A 19374-nucleotide genomic window follows, 5' to 3' on the forward strand; every position below is an offset into this window, starting at 1 on the left:
GCTATGATTTTATTACTTTAAATAAATCTTACACAACATAATATTCTCAAAAAAGGCAAAAAGCAAAGCTGTCATGTTTTCTATGGTAAGTACAAGTAATGGCCAATGCCTCACTTTGGAATTAGTAAGCTCATCACTATCACAATGGGAACAATACCTCCTTAGGCTACGAACACACATTCGGCTTTTCTGCCGTTTGTCGGATGCGGCGCGCTCCCGTACAGTCTATACAGTACAGTGGCTGTGCTGCAACTTCCTGGTCACATGCTCTGGTCACATGCCAGCACATGACCGGAGCTTGTCACGCAGTCACTTTACTCTACACAGTGTACGTATCCGACAAACGACAGAAAAGCCGGATGTGTGTTCTTATCCTTAAAGGAAATCTTTCATCGGGATTTTGCTATGTAATCTGAGTATAGCAGGTGACAGTGGCTAATACACTGAATTCAGCGATGTGTCACTTATCAGGCTGTGTGTTATTTACTTATAATGAAGGTTTTATCTCCAGGTGATTGTCACTTACAGGCCTGGAGCTCACACACCTGCTAGACCGATCATACCTCTTCTTCTGAAAAGCAGCTCACTCTCAATAGGCAATGTACACACAAAGCAGTGGTGTGTGCAGAGTTAGCTTCTGAGCTCTCATACATGCTACATCTAAAAACTGATTATGTTATATTTGCTGCGCCTGGTAAACTAAGTGACACATCATTGGAATCAGGATCCCTTTTCCTACATTATGCTGCTCTTCAAAAAGATGGCTGCAGCCAAGGTGCAAGATGCTGATGTCACAGCCACTCAACCTCCACACTCAAGGGGAGGGGCGGCTGCTTAGCATAAGACATGCACACTAATAAGGCTTGCACTGGGAGCCCATCATATAATGAGTGAAATGCACAGTGTCTGAACTGTAACCTATAAATGACGCCAGAAACCCAGGTCAGGCGGGCTAAACAGCACTATATAGGTGCATCTCGCACACGAGATGCACAGTGTCTGAATTAAGGCCTATAAATGACGCACATATCTTTCTACGAGACGTGTTATAATTTTGAATGACACCATGTTTCCTTTAAAATTTAATGTACTAAAATTTGAATTAAAATGACAATACAGATGAAATGGTGAAAAAAAACATAAATTTGTGGCGCAGCCATTGTTTTTTGGGGTTTGTTTCTATGACATTAATTCTGCGGTAGTAATGGCCTGGTAACATTTTTTTTCAGGACAGCACAAGAACAGTGATATCAAATGTTTTCATTAATTTATTGGAATAAAAAAAAATTCTGAACTTTGTAACAGAAGAAAAAACTGGTTTGTGTAACCATTTTCTGAGACCTGGAACTTTTTTTTTATCTTTCAGATGGTGGAGCGATTTGAGGCCTTGTTTTTGCATGCTCGGAAATACCATAGTTTTTAATGGTTCTAATTTGGGGTATATAGCGAGGTGTGTGACCAAAAAAGGCAATTTTGACATTTCATTTTGCTTATCTTTATGGCCTTTAAGTTATAATTTAAATAATTTTATTATTTTAATAATCAAATGTTACATTGCTTAAGAATAGTGAAAAATATAGAATAAAATTAGCTCTACTGTAGATAAAAATATTTCCATGAAAATCTATGGCAAAGAATAATGTGTTCTTATGTAAGCAGATATCATTAAGAAAATATAAACTCCAGGGTAACAAACTGAAAAGATGGGGGTCATAGAAAAGGGAATTATGGAGGTATTCTATACTAAATGAGGGTGTGTACTAAGAGAACTAAGAACTCATGGTGAAGACTGGTGTCCTCCAAAATGCCAATGCATATAGTCCTCCTCACATGGGATGACACAGCTCAAAAAAATAGCTACATGCAGCATTTGGATTTACACTGTCAATGTGCTGACGAGGTGATATCTGTTGAAATAAAGATAGAGTACAGAGGTCAATACTTGTGAGTGAACTGTGAAATAACGCAAGGCGCTTTGGCCAGTAGTATTCACGGTAACCTTGTGTCACAGTCCGCAAGTTGTCATGTGACATCACACAACTTGAGCTACTGAATCCTGGTTTGGCCAAAATAACTAGACCTTTCGGAAATCCATTGTTTCATTCTTCAAGGGATGGATCTAGACAGGCTATCTTAAGGTTTTAATTATTTAATACAATCCAAAAGGATGAAAAATGTGCACTGGATTGATAAGAACATTGTAAGTTTATATATTATGGAGCAGTATAGCCCTACAATGTATCTGATATGGAAATATGCACAAATATAGACAAGATTGTAATCATATCTACAAAACAAATTATATTATAATTCTGTATTAAAATATATAGAAATAATGTGAGTAATGATCAGACATAATTAAATAATGGATTATAAAAAGAGAACTTTGTGTGTTACATTTGTGGTTTTCTATATCTTCAATGATACATTATTCATACAAAAGTACAATACATGTACAGAGAAATAAAAAAATCCAGCAAAAGGGTCCTTAAAATCCATGTTTCTTAAATGTCAATTAAAATCCATGCATCTCTGCTTAGAAAATGCAGACGTTTTCGAACTACACTCTTATTCATTGCTTGAATAATAACGCAGTTTAAAACCTGTCAGCGGTTTCTAAGCAGCAATAGATGGATTTCAGTTGACATTTAACCCCTTCACGATCATGGACGGACTGGTTCATCCATAGTTGTGTCTGTCTCTTTAATGTAAGCTCACTCGGTTAGTCCACATCCTTCTCTGCACATGTCAGCTGATCTGATCAGCTGTCATGTGGAGCTAGCTGGTGGAGATCCACCTGTGCCTATTAACCAATAAATTCTGCTGTCAATATCTGACAGTGGGATTTAACGGTGGCGAGAGCGGCTCCGTGACGTGACAGGGTGACAATGGGTTGTTATGATGACCTGGGGTCACCTGATGACAGCGTTCACAGGAGATCAGCATTTCTGCTGTTCAGAGCTGTGCTGAAGCATTGGTTTGAGCAGCAGAAGCGTTCAGAGTTTATGAGCTACAAGTCTACTATGGGACTAGTAAAATCAAGAAAAAGTGTTTTTGCCCCATTGAAACTAAAACAATTAAAAAAATACACATATTTGGTATCACCATATTCAGAAATGTCCGATCTATCAAAATCTAAAATGAATTAACTTGGTCAGTAAAGGGTGTAATGAGAAAAAAAAATCAAAAAGCCAGAATTAGGTATTTTTGATCACCGTAACATTGCAATAAAATGCAATAAGGCAATCAAACCATCGCATCTACCCAAAATTGGTGAAATTGAAACCTCAGGATGCAAAAAATAAGCTCCCACACAGCCCCAGAATTCGAAAAATGAGAACATTATGGGTCTTGGGATATGGTGACAAATGCATAATTCCTTTTTCTGACAAATTTGTACTGACCTGGAAAATCATATTTCTAGGTCAGTTTTACCATATCAAAAACTAGTTAACAAGGTAAGTTAAAAAAAAAATAAAAAAACTATTATGGAATTGCACTATTTTTGTAATTTCTCTGCAATTGGAATTTGTTTCCCATTTTCCAGTGCAATATTTGGCAAAATGTATTATGTCATGTACAACTTGTTCTGCTAAACACAAGCCCTCATGTGGCTATATTGACAAAAAAATAAAAAAGTTATGGCTCTTGGAAGAAAAGGAAGAAAAAACAAAACATCGCTGGGTGAAGGGGTTAATACACATAGATTTTACTGACCCTTTTGTTGTATTTTTTTACCTTTTAGTGTTAATCAACTTGGCACGCTACAAGATTATATTTGTGCATTTGGATTTCCTTTACTTGGATAAGCTGGTCTATCTTTTTCTTCTTTGGACTACAATACATTTGTACTCAATGAGACTGGGGACTGCAAGCCACTACTCTATTTTTGACAAAAATCTTAAAAAACAAAAAAGCTGTATCTCGTGATTGAATCATATGGTATTAGACAAATTCATCTGATTTCGTATTGCGACATTTTCAGGATTTACTTTCCTCCCCTCCGTTCTACTAGAATTATTTCCAACCGAGCAAAGGTCACACTGCTTGGAATGTACAATTATGTATTTTCAGAAGAAACTGACAAGGCAGCAGATGTCCCCTAAGGCCTTATCTTTTTATATTCTAAAAATACTCAATTCAATTTGAAAAGATTATTTTCATATCTAAGTAAATCTTATGGCAAGAGGCAGTATAATGCATATATTAACAATTTGCTATAAGATATAATGTGATCATTATAAGGAAGTTAATGATTTTCTTAAGTGACTTTTTAGTATTGGTGATATGTTTGCAGCTAACACATCACCCACATGGGTAAAACCACTTTGAAGGGAACCTTTCACCAGTTTTTTGCCCTGTAAGCTGTGGCCACCACCACTGGGCTCTTATATACAGCATTCTAACATGCTGTATATAAGAGCCCAGGCCGCTGGGTATAACATAAAAAACACTTAAGAATATTCACCTAGAAGATAGCTCCGATGCACAACAGTCGGAGGGGTGGTGCCGTTCTCCGGTACCGGCGCCTCCCCTTTCGGCCATCTTGCTCTTCCTTATTCTGAAACCGCGGTGCATGACGTGTCTACGTCATGCACACGCGCCGGCATTGAGTTCCTGTGCAGGTGCACTTTCATCTGCCCTGAGCCGATGAATAGCAATTTAAAAAACTAACTTTGGATGAGTATGTTCATATAGGTACAATTCAGGCATATATGACTGAATGAATTGCTCCTTTGCTAGTGAGGCTGATAGTTGACAGCTTGATATTAAAATAAAACTATTCAGTTTCACCTCTTTATTGTAGTTTTTTGTAAATATTGAATTGCTAGATATGAAAATGGTGTAATCTAAAAGGTTCACATTAGATTGACTTTTTGTAAGAGTAAATAAATAAGGAAGAATTTGATCTTAATTATTTCCTGAAAGAAGTCAAGTAATGATTCCTCCGAACCCCTCCAAATAAAAATAATGCCATCAATGAATCAAAGTCAAAGCAAGCCCATAGTTTGTCCCTTGGGAAATTGGTATGCTATTTCCCCATTTAAATATAAGCATAGCTGGATGTGAATCTGGTTCCTATGTCTGTACTTCATATCTGTAATTTTTCCCATTCTAATCTCAATTATATAACTAGTGTCCTTTAGATATTTTGGTAATGGGTAACATATAGTTGTAGATGTAAACATATATCTCGATGGATTAGGTGGATGTCAATTTGAGAATGTGATAGAATATTGTTAGTTTTAGAATATTGTTAGTTTTATATTAACCCCTTCACCCCCAGCCACTGAAACACCCTAATGACCGGGCCATTTTTTGCAATTCTGACCAGTGTCACTTTGACAGGTTATAACTCTGGAACGCTTCAACGGATCCTGGCGATTCTGAGATTGGTTTTTTTGTAACATATTGTACTTCATGTCAGTGGTAAATTTAGGCCGATATTTTTTGCGTTTATTTGTGAAAATTTAAGAAATTTTGCGAACATTTTGAAAAGTTTGCAATTTTCAAACTTTGAAAATTTATGCCCATATATCTGAGAGTTATGTCACACAAAATAGTTACTAAAAAAAAGTAAAAAAAAAGTTCATCAGCAATTTCTCATTTTTCCAACAAAATTTACAAAATAATTTTTTTTAGGGATCACATCACATTTGAAGTGACTTTGAGAGGCCGAGGTGACAGAAAATACCCAAAAGTGACCCCATTCTAAAAACTGCACCCCTCACACTGCTCAAAACCACATCCAAGAAGTTTATTAACCCTTTAGGTGCTTCACAGGAACCAAAGCAATGTGGAAGGAAAAAATGAAAATTTTACTTTTTAACACAAAAATGTTACTTTAGCCATAAAATTTTCATTTTCACAAGGGAGAAAAGAGAAAGTGTGTACCATACAATTTATTGTGCATTTTCTCTTGAGTATGCTGATACCCCATATGTGGTAAAAATCAATTGTTTGGGCGCACGGCAGAGCTCGGAAGGGAAGCAGCGCCATTTGAATTTTTGAACGCAAAATTAGCTGGACTCATTAGCAGACGCCATGTCGGGTTTGAAGACCCCCTGAGGTGCCTAAACAATGGAGCTCCCCCACAAGTGACCCAATTTTGGAAACTAGAGCCCTCAAATAATTTTTCTAGATGTTTGGTGAGTACTTTGAACCCTTGGGGGCGTCACAGAAGTTTATAACGTTGAGCCGTGAAAAGAAAAAAAAAATGTACCATAAAACTGTTGCTTCAATTAGGTAGCTTTTTTTTCACAAGGGTATCTTGAAAATATTGCACCATAAATGTATTGTGCATTTTCTCCTGAGTACGCAGATACCTCATATGTGGTGGAATTCAAATGTTTGGGCATACGGCAGGGCTCGGAAGGCAATGAGCGCCATTTGAATTTTTGAGTGCAAAATTAGCTGGACTCATTAGCGGATGCCATGACGGGTTTGAAGACCCCCTGTGGTGCCCAAACAAGGGAGCTCCCCCCCCAAGTGACCCCAGTTTGGAAACTAGAGCCCTCAAATATTTTTTCTAGATGTTTGGTGAGCACTTTGAACACCTGGGGGCTTCACAGAAGCTTATAACGTTGAGCCATGAAAAGAAAAAAAAAATTTTTTACCACAAAACTGTTGCTTCAACTAGGTAGCTTTTTTTTCACAAGGGTATCTTGAAAAAATGCACCATAAAATGTATTGTGCATTTTCTCCTGAGTACGCAGATACCTCATATGTGGTGGAATTCAAATGTTTGGGCATACGGCAGGGCTCGGAAGGCAAGGAGCGCCATTTGAATTTTTGAGTGCAAAATTAGCTGGACTCATTAGCGGACGCCATGTCGGGTTTGAAGACCCCCTGTGGTGCCTAAACAAGGGAGCTCCCGCACAAGTGACCCCAGTTTGTAAACTAGAGCCCTCAAATAATTTTTCTAGATGTTTGGTGAGCACTTTGAACCCCTGGGGGCTTCACAGAAGCTTATAACGTTGAGCCATGAAAAGAAAAAAAATTTTTTTTACCACAAAACTGTTGCTTCAACTAGGTAGCTTTTTTTTCACAAGGGTATCTTGAAAAAATGCACCATAATATGTATTGAGCATTTTCTCCTGAGTAACCAGATACCCCATATGTGGTGGAATTCAAATGTTTGGGCATATGGCAGGGCTCGGAAGGCAAGGAGCGACATTTGAATTTTTGAGTACAAAATTAGCTGCACTCATTAGTGGACGCCATGTCGAGATTGAAGACCCCCTGAGTAGAGATGAGCGAACTGGCCGTGGTTCGGCTCGAGTTCGGTTCGCCGAACGGAAGTCTCGTTCGAATTCGGTTCGGCGAACGTTCGACGAACCGAACTCGAACCAATAGGATATAATGGGAGGCAATCACAAACACATAAAAACGCATTATAAATGTACACATACAGTTAATAAACATTGCCATAACACTTACCGGTCCCCACGATCCCTCCTGCACTCTGTCTCCTGCCGCTATTCCATCCGATGATCGCTGAATCCTCCCGGTGACCAGCACTGCCAGCAGTGATGCAGGACCTATCGTGACGTCAAAATAGCCATGTGACCAGTCACGTGGCTATTATCTCATTGGCTACAGACTGGTCACATGACTATGACGCGTCATGTAGGACCTGCGAGTGCATCTCTCCGGTACACGGTGCACATTTGTGTATCGTCGTGTACCGGCGACATGCTCTAGCACACGGTCGACTCCTCGTTCCGTTAGGGACCGGCTGACACAGCCGGTCATTAACGGAGATCACCGTTGCCATAGCAACGCAGTTAGCGGTGACGTCACCGCTAACCGCGGCTCTGGGTATCACATGATCGGAGCCCTGTTGCTATGGTAACGCGTCTGTCACCGCCAGCAGCCAGCAGCACTGATCTCTCACGGAGTGAAGGCTGCACGCTGCTTCCCGTGCAGCCTTCACAGAGTGATTTCTGCACGGGAAGCAGCATCTTCCCTCATGCAGCAGTGATGGAGCAGAGCTGCATTTGTTGAACGAGAAAGACAGAAGACCATGGATCGTGGAGGGCTGAAAGGGGGTAATAAAGATGTAGTCTCTAATGTGTCTGTGAATTTATTTCTATTAAAGTATTTTTTCTCTGTGTGGTGTCTTTTTTTTAACCCTTTATTGGAGATTCTTAATGGCCGGGTCAAACGTGCCTGACATTAAGAATCTCTGGCTTAATACTGGCTAGTAAAACAAAGCCAGTATTAACTCATGATTACTCAACAAGCCACCCGGCTCCAGGGTTGTTGGAAGAGTTGGATACAGCGCCAGATGATGGCGCTTCTATGAGAGCGCCATTTTCTGGGGCGGCTGCGGACTGAAATTCGCAGCAGAGGCGCCCAGAAACCTCGGGCTAACCTGTGCTGCGGATTCCAATCCCCAGCTGCCTAGTTGTACCCGGCTGGACACAAAAATGGGGCGAAGCTCACATCATTTGTTTTTTAATTATTTCATGAAATAAGTGAAATAATTAAAAAAAATGGGCTTCCCTATATTTTTGGTTCCCAGCCGGGTACAAATAGGCAACTGGGGGTTGGAGGCAGCCCGTGGCTGCCTGCTGTACCTGGCTAGCATACAAAAATATGGCGAAGCCCACGTCATTTTTTTGGTGGGCAAAAAACTTCTGCATACAGTCCTGGATGGAGTATGCTGAGCCTTGTAGTTCTGCAGCTGCTGTCTGCTCTTCTCCATACAGACAGACAGCAGCTGCAGAACTACAATGCTCAGCATACTCCATCCAGGACTGTATGCAGAAGTTTTTTGCCCCCTGAAAAAATATGTGGGCTTCGCCATATTTTTGTATGCTAGCCAGGTACAGCAGGCAGGTACGGGCTGCCCCCAACCCTCAGTTGCCTATTTGTACCCGGCTGGGAACCAAAAATAAAGGGAAGCCCTTTTTTTATTATTTCATGAATTTCATGAAATAATTAGAAAACAAATGACGTAGGCTTCACCCCATTTTTGTGTCCAGCCAGGTACAACTAGGCAGCTGGGGATTGGAATCCTCAGCACAGGTTGGCCTGAGCTTTCTGGGCCCCACTGCTGCGAATTGCAGTCTGCAGCCGCCTCAGAAAATGGCACTTTCATAGAAGTGCCATCTTCTGGCGCTGTATCCAACTCTTCCAGCACCCACCTGCTATACCTGGCTAGCATACAAAAATATGGCGAAGCTCACGTCCTTTTTTTGTAGTTTTTTGGCAAAAAAAATAAAAAATGCTTCCCTGGATTTTCCATTGCCAGTGAAGGTAACACCAAGCAGTGGGGGTTAGCAGCCAGTAGCTGCTTGGATTACCCTTAGCTAGCAATACAAAAAATGCAGCGGGAGCCCATATATATTTTTTTTAATTATTTATTTAAATAACTAAAAACAAAATGGGCTTCCCTGTATTTTGATTGCTGGACATCACAGTGCTGTAAAAATAAATCTTTAAAAAAAATGACATAGCGCTCCGCGGTATTTTTGATTCTCAGTGCAGATAAAGCAGACAGCTATGGGTTGCCACCCCCATCTGCCTGCCATTACCTTGGTTGGCAATCAAAATACAGGGAAGCCCATTAATTTTTTCTATTTAAAAAATAGTTAAAAAAAAATGACGTTGGGTCCCCCCATTTTTGATAGCCAGCTAGGGTAAAGCAGACGGCTGTAGCCTGAAAACCACAGCTGTAATAGAATATGTCTGGCTCACTGTGTACGCAGTAGGTGCTCAGAAAAAATAATAGTCAATATAATAAACTTAGCTCTGGCACACTATAGTGATCAATAAGATGATAGAAGACTCCTTGAAATGCTGAAAATTCTTTTATTAGTGCAAAAAAAGGATGATAAATCGTCCGACGTTTCGACCTTATTTTCAGGTCTTAATCATGGACATGGTTATCTAAGATCATAGGGGGTTACAAAATAATATAAACATGTAATTAGTACAACATAATAATCCAGTATATCATAATACAATAAATCACTTAACCATGATGCACATGTAGGAATTTTCCTAAAGAACATAATGGATGCATTTATACAAAGGGAAGTAAAAAATACCCATAAGGCCCATCTGAGAGACTTATCAGGAAATAAAATGAAATAACCAAAAACAAAGTCAGGCATAATGGATACACACCTATATGAGTAACAGGGTGGTGTGTGTTCAATTGTATAGCGTCATCGCCAATAGTACAAATGGAAAACTTGTAATCCTACATAGTCAAAAAAGAGTGAACACACATCATATCAAAATCACAGAAACCTGATTATGAGAAAAGAACTAGATCTTCATACTGTATTCAATATAGCAGTGTGAACATATATATGTCTCGGTACCTTATGCACTTAGAATTTCTAATGTAGACAATGCGAGCCTATTCCAAAAACTGGAGTTGGGTAAAATCTAAAATAAATGGCATAGGAATTATTATGACACATGGGCTGTGACCAAAAAATGGGCCGTGAGACCAAGAGGTAAAGAATGAAACTACTTGTATCCCTACATAGTAATAGGTAATGGATGTTACCCCAAAATCTAGGTGAAAGGGGCTCTTATATCAAAGAATTCACGGTCGCTTCAGAGATATGGAAAATAGGATAAATGGTATAATAATGAATAGGTGGTGAGTCGTACTACCTAAAGAAGATGTGAAATATAGGACACACATCCGTAACCATTACATGTTCTGATAGAAAAGAGAGGGAGAGAGAGAAAAGGAGAAAAGAACAAAGAAAAAGTTTAAAAAGAATGGATGTCACTACCTGAGTCGCTGCTGGAAAAGCCCCAATAGGTATAGTGAGGGTTGGTAGAGTGCCCTCACTGAAAGGTTTTCAGTTGCCTCAGATTCATGAAAAGGCAAGGATGCCTGGAGAGAAAAGGGGGAGGTGAACAGTACAAGATATGTGTATCACATGTACTAGTGTAGGGATATATACAGGCTATCCATAGAAAATAGATTTTAAAAGGTAAGAAATACCTGTATTGTTATATGATAGCCGCGTATAAAAGTATATTATAAGGGTATATCCAAATAGTATATTGGTTCAGCTGAAAGATTCTCAGTGGTATTAGGATCACAACCTCTATAGACAAATGTTGCAAAAATTAGAAGTGTACATACATGAAAGAATAACACCAATATAAGGTACATATAGTGTGCAGAGCATTCCAATGATGTTACCTTTATGTAGTTTTAAGGGACTTGACCATAAAGGCCCTGTGGATATTCAAGGGAAAAGACGTCCCAGTAGGGCTCTATGGGGAACCCTATAGGGAACATGACATAAATACTAGTATATGGGATGCATGTGTCAAACACTATAGTGTAGGCCAGATCACATACCTGGTATATACTGGTGAAGGTAAAGGGCGAACAGAGCGCTGTATTGGGGCTGTAAAGGAGAGCATAAGGAAAAATGGATAAAGGCTCCTGATAACGTGGCTTAGACCGGAGTGATCCGGTACACATACCTCTCAGTGGTGGTGCAGGGTATCGGGTATAGGCCCCAGGGAGGAGTGCGTCCGACCGTGGCGAGGGACTTATTTATACTAGGGAGCAGTGCATTCCCCGTCCGACTTCCTGGACGGTGGAACGCAGCGTGCGGCCGGTGAAGCGCACGCCGCGCATGCGCAGCGCAACCAGTGCACCGCGCATGCGCGGGGAGCGTCACACACGCCGATGATGTGAGGTGCTGTGGTTGGAGGACACTTGTAGAGGGGCGTGTAACAGAGTGACAGTGGGGTGTTGGTGCAAGCTGGACCGTGGATTGCATGCAGCAAAGGCGCTGTGCCTGGCTATTGGCACAGCGCCCAAGCCGGACACAGAGCACCGGCCAGTGTGTTGGAGAAAATGAACTATAAACTATAGAGTCCATATGAGGCCAAAGGTCGTAATGCACTTAAGGTGAACCGGATGATACGCCACATGATGATACTATATAGTGCAGAGGTAGATGGATGACCAAAACAAGTGCCGGTTGGTGCAGGGATCAGGTGGTGGAAAGTGCCTAAAAGAAAAAGAAAAAGAATTAGATTGGGGTTATTGATAGAGTCATAATTCTACTGCTATCTGCCCTTATATTGGAGTTTTACAGTTATACACATAAAAAGTAAAATAAAATAAAATAATAAGAAACCGAGATACCTAATAAAATCAAATGACATAGTTAGACCTAAGGACACCCAAGATTATTAATAATAATCCAATAAGACACAATGTAATCACGTGAGAAAACATATAAGATCTTGTAAAAGGAAAAAATGGATCATATACAAAGAAAGTTATAGGCACATGTCATGTTCTCGATTGAGACCCCTGGGCTCCAATGTATTGAGAGTGAAAATCCAATAGGATTCTCTTTCCTTAAGGGTACGTATTCGATTGCCCCCTCTTCTAGGGGGAGGGACATGTTCAAGTACTTGATACTTCAATTGGGCAATTGTATGTCCATATGTGATGAAGTGATGCGGGATGGGTAGTAGGATCTGCTTGCACCTAATTGTGGACTTATGCTTACTGATGCGGTCTCGGATATGTTGAGTAGTCTCTCCAACATATCCGAGACCGCACGGGCACTTGATCAGATAAACCACATAAGAGGATTCGCAGGTGAAAAATCCATATATCGGAAAAACGCGACCTGACAAAGGATGGGTAAAGGTGTCGCCCCTGGTAAGATTGTTACATTGCACGCAATGATGGCACGGGAAATTCCCTCTCTTAGGGGTGCCCAAAAAGGTTTGTCTCTGTACAATCTTATTCGAACCAATGTCGGCTCTAACTAAATTGTCACGAAGATTCTGTGGTCTTTTATTACAGAATAAAGGGAGTGATTGGAACTCACTCACTTCCGGGTAGGCCTTGCTTAAAAGTGGCCAATGCCTGCATATGATGCTCCTAATTAAGGGCGAAAAAGGATGGTAGGTATTAATGCATGAGACCCGTGGAACCTTTTTGTTAGTGGTGGATCTCTGGGAAGATCTCCTATCTGCAATTTCCAGTGGATACCCCCTTTGAAGAAATTTATTGCGCATCTCTGTGGATCTGATATTGCGTTGTAAAGGATCCGATACAATACGTTCAACCCGTTTATGTTGGGAAATGGGGAGTCCCTGTTTTGTGTGACGCGGATGACAACTTGTGTAATGTAACAGGCTATTCCGGTCAGTGGGTTTGACGTACAAATCTGTACTCAAGGTGCCATCAGATAACATTACCAAAGTGTCCAAAAAATTGATCTCATGTAAGTCATGATGGATGGTAAAAGTCAGACCCTGTCTGAATGAATTGAGATCAGTAAAAAATCGAAATAAGGTTTCCGAGTCCCCCCTCCAAATCATGAATATGTCGTCAATGTATCTTTTCCAGGTTACAGAATGTTCTAACCATAGAGGGTGATTATAAACGTAAACCTCCTCGAAGTACGCCATATAGATATTAGCATAAGGGGGTGCTAAGTTTGAGCCCATCGCGGTCCCGCGTTTCTGTACGTAAAATTGATCTTGGAACAAGAAGAAGTTATTTTCAAGAACAATACGGAGAAGGTCCAGGCAAAACTTGTTCTGTATCGGGGAATAAGAACTATATTTGGACAAAAACCAGTCTACAGCTTGCATCCCTTCCTGGTGTTGGATGCTAGTATACAGACTGTTGACGTCAAAGGATACTAGTAAGCACCCAGGAGGTAACATCCCGACCTGTCGTAAGTGTGTCAGAAAATCCGAGGTATCTTTGAGATACGATTTGATCTCGGTTATCAGGGGAGTGAGAATTCGTTCTACCGTAATGGCAAGTGGGGACAAAACGGATTCAGTGGACGCTACAATGGGGCGTCCAGGGGGTTGGTTCATATTTTTGTGAACCTTAGGTAGCGTGTAAAATACTGGTGTTATGGGGTGTGCCTTGATGAGAAACTCCGCCAATTTTTGGTCTATGGTGTTACTGGTAAGATAGAGGTCAACTATGTTCTTAATCAGTCCTTGTATATGAGATGTGGGGTCACGTGGAATAGGACAATAGGTATCAGCATCACTAAGTTGGCTCAATATCTCATTGACATAATATGTTTTGTCAAGTACCACTATGGCCCCACCTTTATCCGCCGGTTTAATTACGATCTTAGGATTATTTTTCAAGTCGGACATTGCCCGGCTCTCTTCTATGGTGAGGTTATGTTTTATCTTAAATTGCCCCTCATCGACCGATTTTAATGTTTGACCAATATCCCTGGAAACCAAGGCAACGTATGTTTCGATCGGATGGTAAGACTTAGGTGGGTTAAAGGAGCTGGGAATTCTCAAATCCAGCTGCTTCAACCGAAACATGTTGTCGGGAGTGGATGGAGTTGTCTCAATAGGTGTGTCCCTATCCATACTGAAATGGGCTTTCAACCTAAGGGTCCTAAAAAACCTCCTCATCTCCTGATCTAATACAAATGTGTTAAAAGATGGAGTGGGACAAAACGATAAACCTTTTTGTAATACACGTGACTCAGTTACAGATAGATTGTAAGAGGAGATGTTATACACTAAGTTAATACCTGAGAACGTGTCTGCACGTGGTAGGTCGGTATGGTTCCTGTGGCCCCTCTTGCTGCACCGCGTCTTCCTTTTTGATTTGAACGTTGGCCTAAAAAACGGGCTTGTCGAGGAATAAATTGTTCTGTATCCGATCCAGACGATGAAGAATAGCGATTGTAAAAAGCTGGTCGCCTAGGGTTGTCCTCTGCGAACTGCCAACGGTAGACACGATTCCTGGAATAGTCGTCCTGGTCTCTTACAAACTTGGACCTCTTTCGCTCTTGTAAGGTTCTTCTGAATTCGGCTATCGTCTCCTTAGATTTAGAATGAATCTTATCCCAGTCCGTGCTGGGTAGAGTGTTCTGGAGTTGGAGTTCAATGGAGCTAATGTTCTGTCCCAGGTCCTCGATTTCTTTTTGTAGAAATTCAATAGTCAAAATTATGATGTCCATCGAGCATTTATTAATTATACTTTCAAATTTAAGGCAGTAATCTGGTTTGTCTGAAAAGAGTGTTGGCTTCAGTGACATACACACGTCGGACGCACTCCTCCCTGGGGCCTATACCCGATACCCTGCACCACCACTGAGAGGTATGTGTACCGGATCACTCCGGTCTAAGCCACGTTATCAGGAGCCTTTATCCATTTTTCCTTATGCTCTCCTTTACAGCCCCAATACAGCGCTCTGTTCGCCCTTTACCTTCACCAGTATATACCAGGTATGTGATCTGGCCTACACTATAGTGTTTGACACATGCATCCCATATACTAGTATTTATGTCATGTTCCCTATAGGGTTCCCCATAGAGCCCTACTGGGACGTCTTTTCCCTTGAATATCCACAGGGCCTTTATGGTCAAGTCCCTTAAAACTACATAAAGGTAACATCATTGGAATGCTCTGCACACTATATGTACCTTATATTGGTGTTATTCTTTCATGTATGTACACTTCTAATTTTTGCAACATTTGTCTATAGAGGTTGTGATCCTAATACCACTGAGAATCTTTCAGCTGAACCAATATACTATTTGGATATACCCTTATAATATACTTTTATACGCGGCTATCATATAACAATACAGGTATTTCTTACCTTTTAAAATCTATTTTCTATGGATAGCCTGTCTATATCCCTACACTAGTACATGTGATACACATATCTTGTACTGTTCACCTCCCCCTTTTCTCTCCAGGCATCCTTGCCTTTTCATGAATCTGAGGCAACTGAAAACCTTTCAGTGAGGGCACTCTACCAACCCTCACTATACCTATTGGGGCTTTTCCAGCAGCGACTCAGGTAGTGACATCCATTCTTTTTAAACTTTTTCTTTGTTCTTTTCTCCTTTTCTCTCTCTCCCTCTCTTTTCTATCAGAACATGTAATGGTTACGGATGTGTGTCCTATATTTCACATCTTCTTTAGGTAGTACGACTCACCACCTATTCATTATTATACCATTTATCCTATTTTCCATATCTCTGAAGCGACCGTGAATTCTTTGATATAAGAGCCCCTTTCACCTAGATTTTGGGGTAACATCCATTACCTATTACTATGTAGGGATACAAGTAGTTTCATTCTTTACCTCTTGGTCTCACGGCCCATTTTTTGGTCACAGCCCATGTGTCATAATAATTCCTATGCCATTTATTTTAGATTTTACCCAACTCCAGTTTTTGGAATAGGCTCGCATTGTCTACATTAGAAATTCTAAGTGCATAAGGTACAGAGACATATATATGTTCACACTGCTATATTGAATACAGTATGAAGATCTAGTTCTTTTCTCATAATCAGGTTTCTGTGATTTTGATATGATGTGTGTTCACTCTTTTTTGACTATGTAGGATTACAAGTTTTCCATTTGTACTATTGGCGATGACGCTATACAATTGAACACACACCACCCTGTTACTCATATAGGTGTGTATCCATTATGCCTGACTTTGTTTTTGGTTATTTCATTTTATTTCCTGATAAGTCTCTCAGATGGGCCTTATGGGAATTTTTTATTTCCCTTTGTATAAATGCATCCATTATGTTCTTTAGGAAAATTCCTACATGTGCATCATGGTTAAGTGATTTATTGTATTATGATATACTGGATTATTATGTTGTACTAATTACATGTTTATATTATTTTGTAACCCCCTATGATCTTAGATAACCATGTCCATGATTAAGACCTGAAAATAAGGTCGAAACGTCGGACGATTTATCATCCTTTTTTTGCACTAATAAAAGAATTTTCAGCATTTCAAGGAGTCTTCTATCATCTTATTGATCACTATAGTGTGCCAGAGCTAAGTTTATTATATTGACTATTATTTTTTCTGAGCACCTACTGCGTACACAGTGAGCCAGACATATTCTATTACAATTGTCTATATTTTTTCTGAGCTCCAGTGTCCTTACCCACCATCTCCAATGTCCTTTACCACTTTTTCATATAACGCAGATGAAGTCAGCAGCATACTTTCCAAAGTAACTATACCGAATACTTTTCTATCAGTACCAAATGAAGAAGTTCGATCTAGAGATTACGAGAAAGAACTCAGAAGACACACCGCTTTGGAACTACACTGCGCCACACTGGCAGAGTACCACCGTGTGCAGCGTATTCCCAGGGGACTACGTGTGTCACTGAAGCCAACACTCTTTTCAGACAAACCAGATTACTGCCTTAAATTTGAAAGTATAATTAATAAATGCTCGATGGACATCATAATTTTGACTATTGAATTTCTACAAAAAGAAATCGAGGACCTGGGACAGAACATTAGCTCCATTGAACTCCAACTCCAGAACACTCTACCCAGCACGGACTGGGATAAGATTCATTCTAAATCTAAGGAGACGATAGCCGAATTCAGAAGAACCTTACAAGAGCGAAAGAGGTCCAAGTTTGTAAGAGACCAGGACGACTATTCCAGGAATCGTGTCTACCGTTGGCAGTTCGCAGAGGACAACCCTAGGCGGCCAGCTTTTTACAATCGCTATTCTTCATCATCTGGATCGGATGCAGAACAATTTATTCCTCGACAAGCCCGTTTTTTAGGCCAACGTTCAAATCAAAAAGGAAGACGCGGCGCAGCAAGAGGGGCCACAGGAACCATACCGACCTACCACGTGCAGACACGTTCTCAGGTATTAACTTAGTGTATAACATCTCCTCTTACAATCTATCTGTAACTGAGTCACGTGTATTACAAAAAGGTTTATCGTTTTGTCCCACTCCATCTTTTAACACATTTGTATTAGATCAGGAGATGAGGAGGTTTTTTAGGACCCTTAGGTTGAAAGCCCATTTCAGTATGGATAGGGACACACCTATTGAGACAACTCCATCCACTCCCGACAACATGTTTCGGTTGAAGCAGCTGGATTTGAGAATTCCCAGCTCCTTTAACCCACCTAAGTCTTACCATCCGATCGAAACATACGTTGCCTTGGTTTCCAGGGATATTGGTCAAACATTAAAATCGGTCGATGAGGGGCAATTTAAGATAAAACATAACCTCACCATAGAAGAGAGCCGGGCAATGTCCGACTTGAAAAATAATCCTAAGATCGTAATTAAACCGGCGGAGAAAGGTGGGGCCATAGTGGTACTTGACAAAACATATTATGTCAATGAGATATTGAGCCAACTTAGTGATGCTGATACCTATTGTCCTATTCCACGTGACCCCACATCTCATATACAAGGACTGATTAAGAACATAGTTGACCTCTATCTTACCAGTAACACCATAGACCAAAAATTGGCGGAGTTTCTCATCAAGGCACACCCCATAACACCAGTATTTTACACGCTACCTAAGGTTCACAAAAATATGAACCAACCCCCTGGACGCCCCATTGTAGCGTCCACTGAATCCGTTTTGTCCCCACTTGCCATTACGGTAGAACGAATTCTCACTCCCCTGATAACCGAGATCAAATCGTATCTCAAAGATACCTCGGATTTTCTGACACACTTACGACAGGTCGGGATGTTACCTCCTGGGTGCTTACTAGTATCCTTTGACGTCAACAGTCTGTATACTAGCATCCAACACCAGAAAGGGATGCAAGCTGTAGACTGGTTTTTGTCCAAATATAGTTCTTATTCCCCGATACAGAACAAGTTTTGCCTGGACCTTCTCCGTATTGTTCTTGAAAATAACTTCTTCTTGTTCCAAGATCAATTTTACGTACAGAAACGCAGGACCGCGATGGGCTCAAACTTAGCACCCCCTTATGCTAATATCTATATGGCGTACTTCGAGGAGGTTTACGTTTATAATCACCCTCTATGGTTAGAACATTCTGTAACCTGGAAAAGATACATTGACGACATATTCATGATTTGGAGGGGGGACTCGGAGACCTTATTTCGATTTTTTACTGATCTCAATTCATTCAGACAGGGTCTGACTTTTACCATCCATCATGACTTACATGAGATCAATTTTTTGGACACTTTGGTAATGTTATCTGATGGCACCTTGAGTACAGATTTGTACGTCAAACCCACTGACCGGAATAGCCTGTTACATTACACAAGTTGTCATCCGCGTCACACGAAACAGGGACTCCCCATTTCCCAACATAAACGGGTTGAACGTATTGTATCGGATCCTTTACAACGCAATATCAGATCCACAGAGATGCGCAATAAATTTCTTCAAAGGGGGTATCCACTGGAAATTGCAGATAGGAGATCTTCCCAGAGATCCACCACTAACAAAAAGGTTCCACGGGTCTCATGCATTAATACCTACCATCCTTTTTCGCCCTTAATTAGGAGCATCATATGCAGGCATTGGCCACTTTTAAGCAAGGCCTACCCGGAAGTGAGTGAGTTC

At 40.6% G+C, this 19374-nt stretch overlaps 1 protein-coding gene across 2 annotated transcripts in view; it reads right to left on the bottom strand.

Annotated features, from left to right (window-relative positions):
- SMOC2 (SPARC related modular calcium binding 2) overlaps window positions 1–19374 on the bottom strand; it is a 767036-nt gene that overhangs the window by 412649 nt on the left and 335013 nt on the right. The window lies entirely within an intron of this gene.

This window comes from Anomaloglossus baeobatrachus, chromosome 3 (assembly GCF_048569485.1).
Source record: "Anomaloglossus baeobatrachus isolate aAnoBae1 chromosome 3, aAnoBae1.hap1, whole genome shotgun sequence".
NCBI lineage: Eukaryota > Metazoa > Chordata > Amphibia > Anura > Aromobatidae > Anomaloglossus > Anomaloglossus baeobatrachus.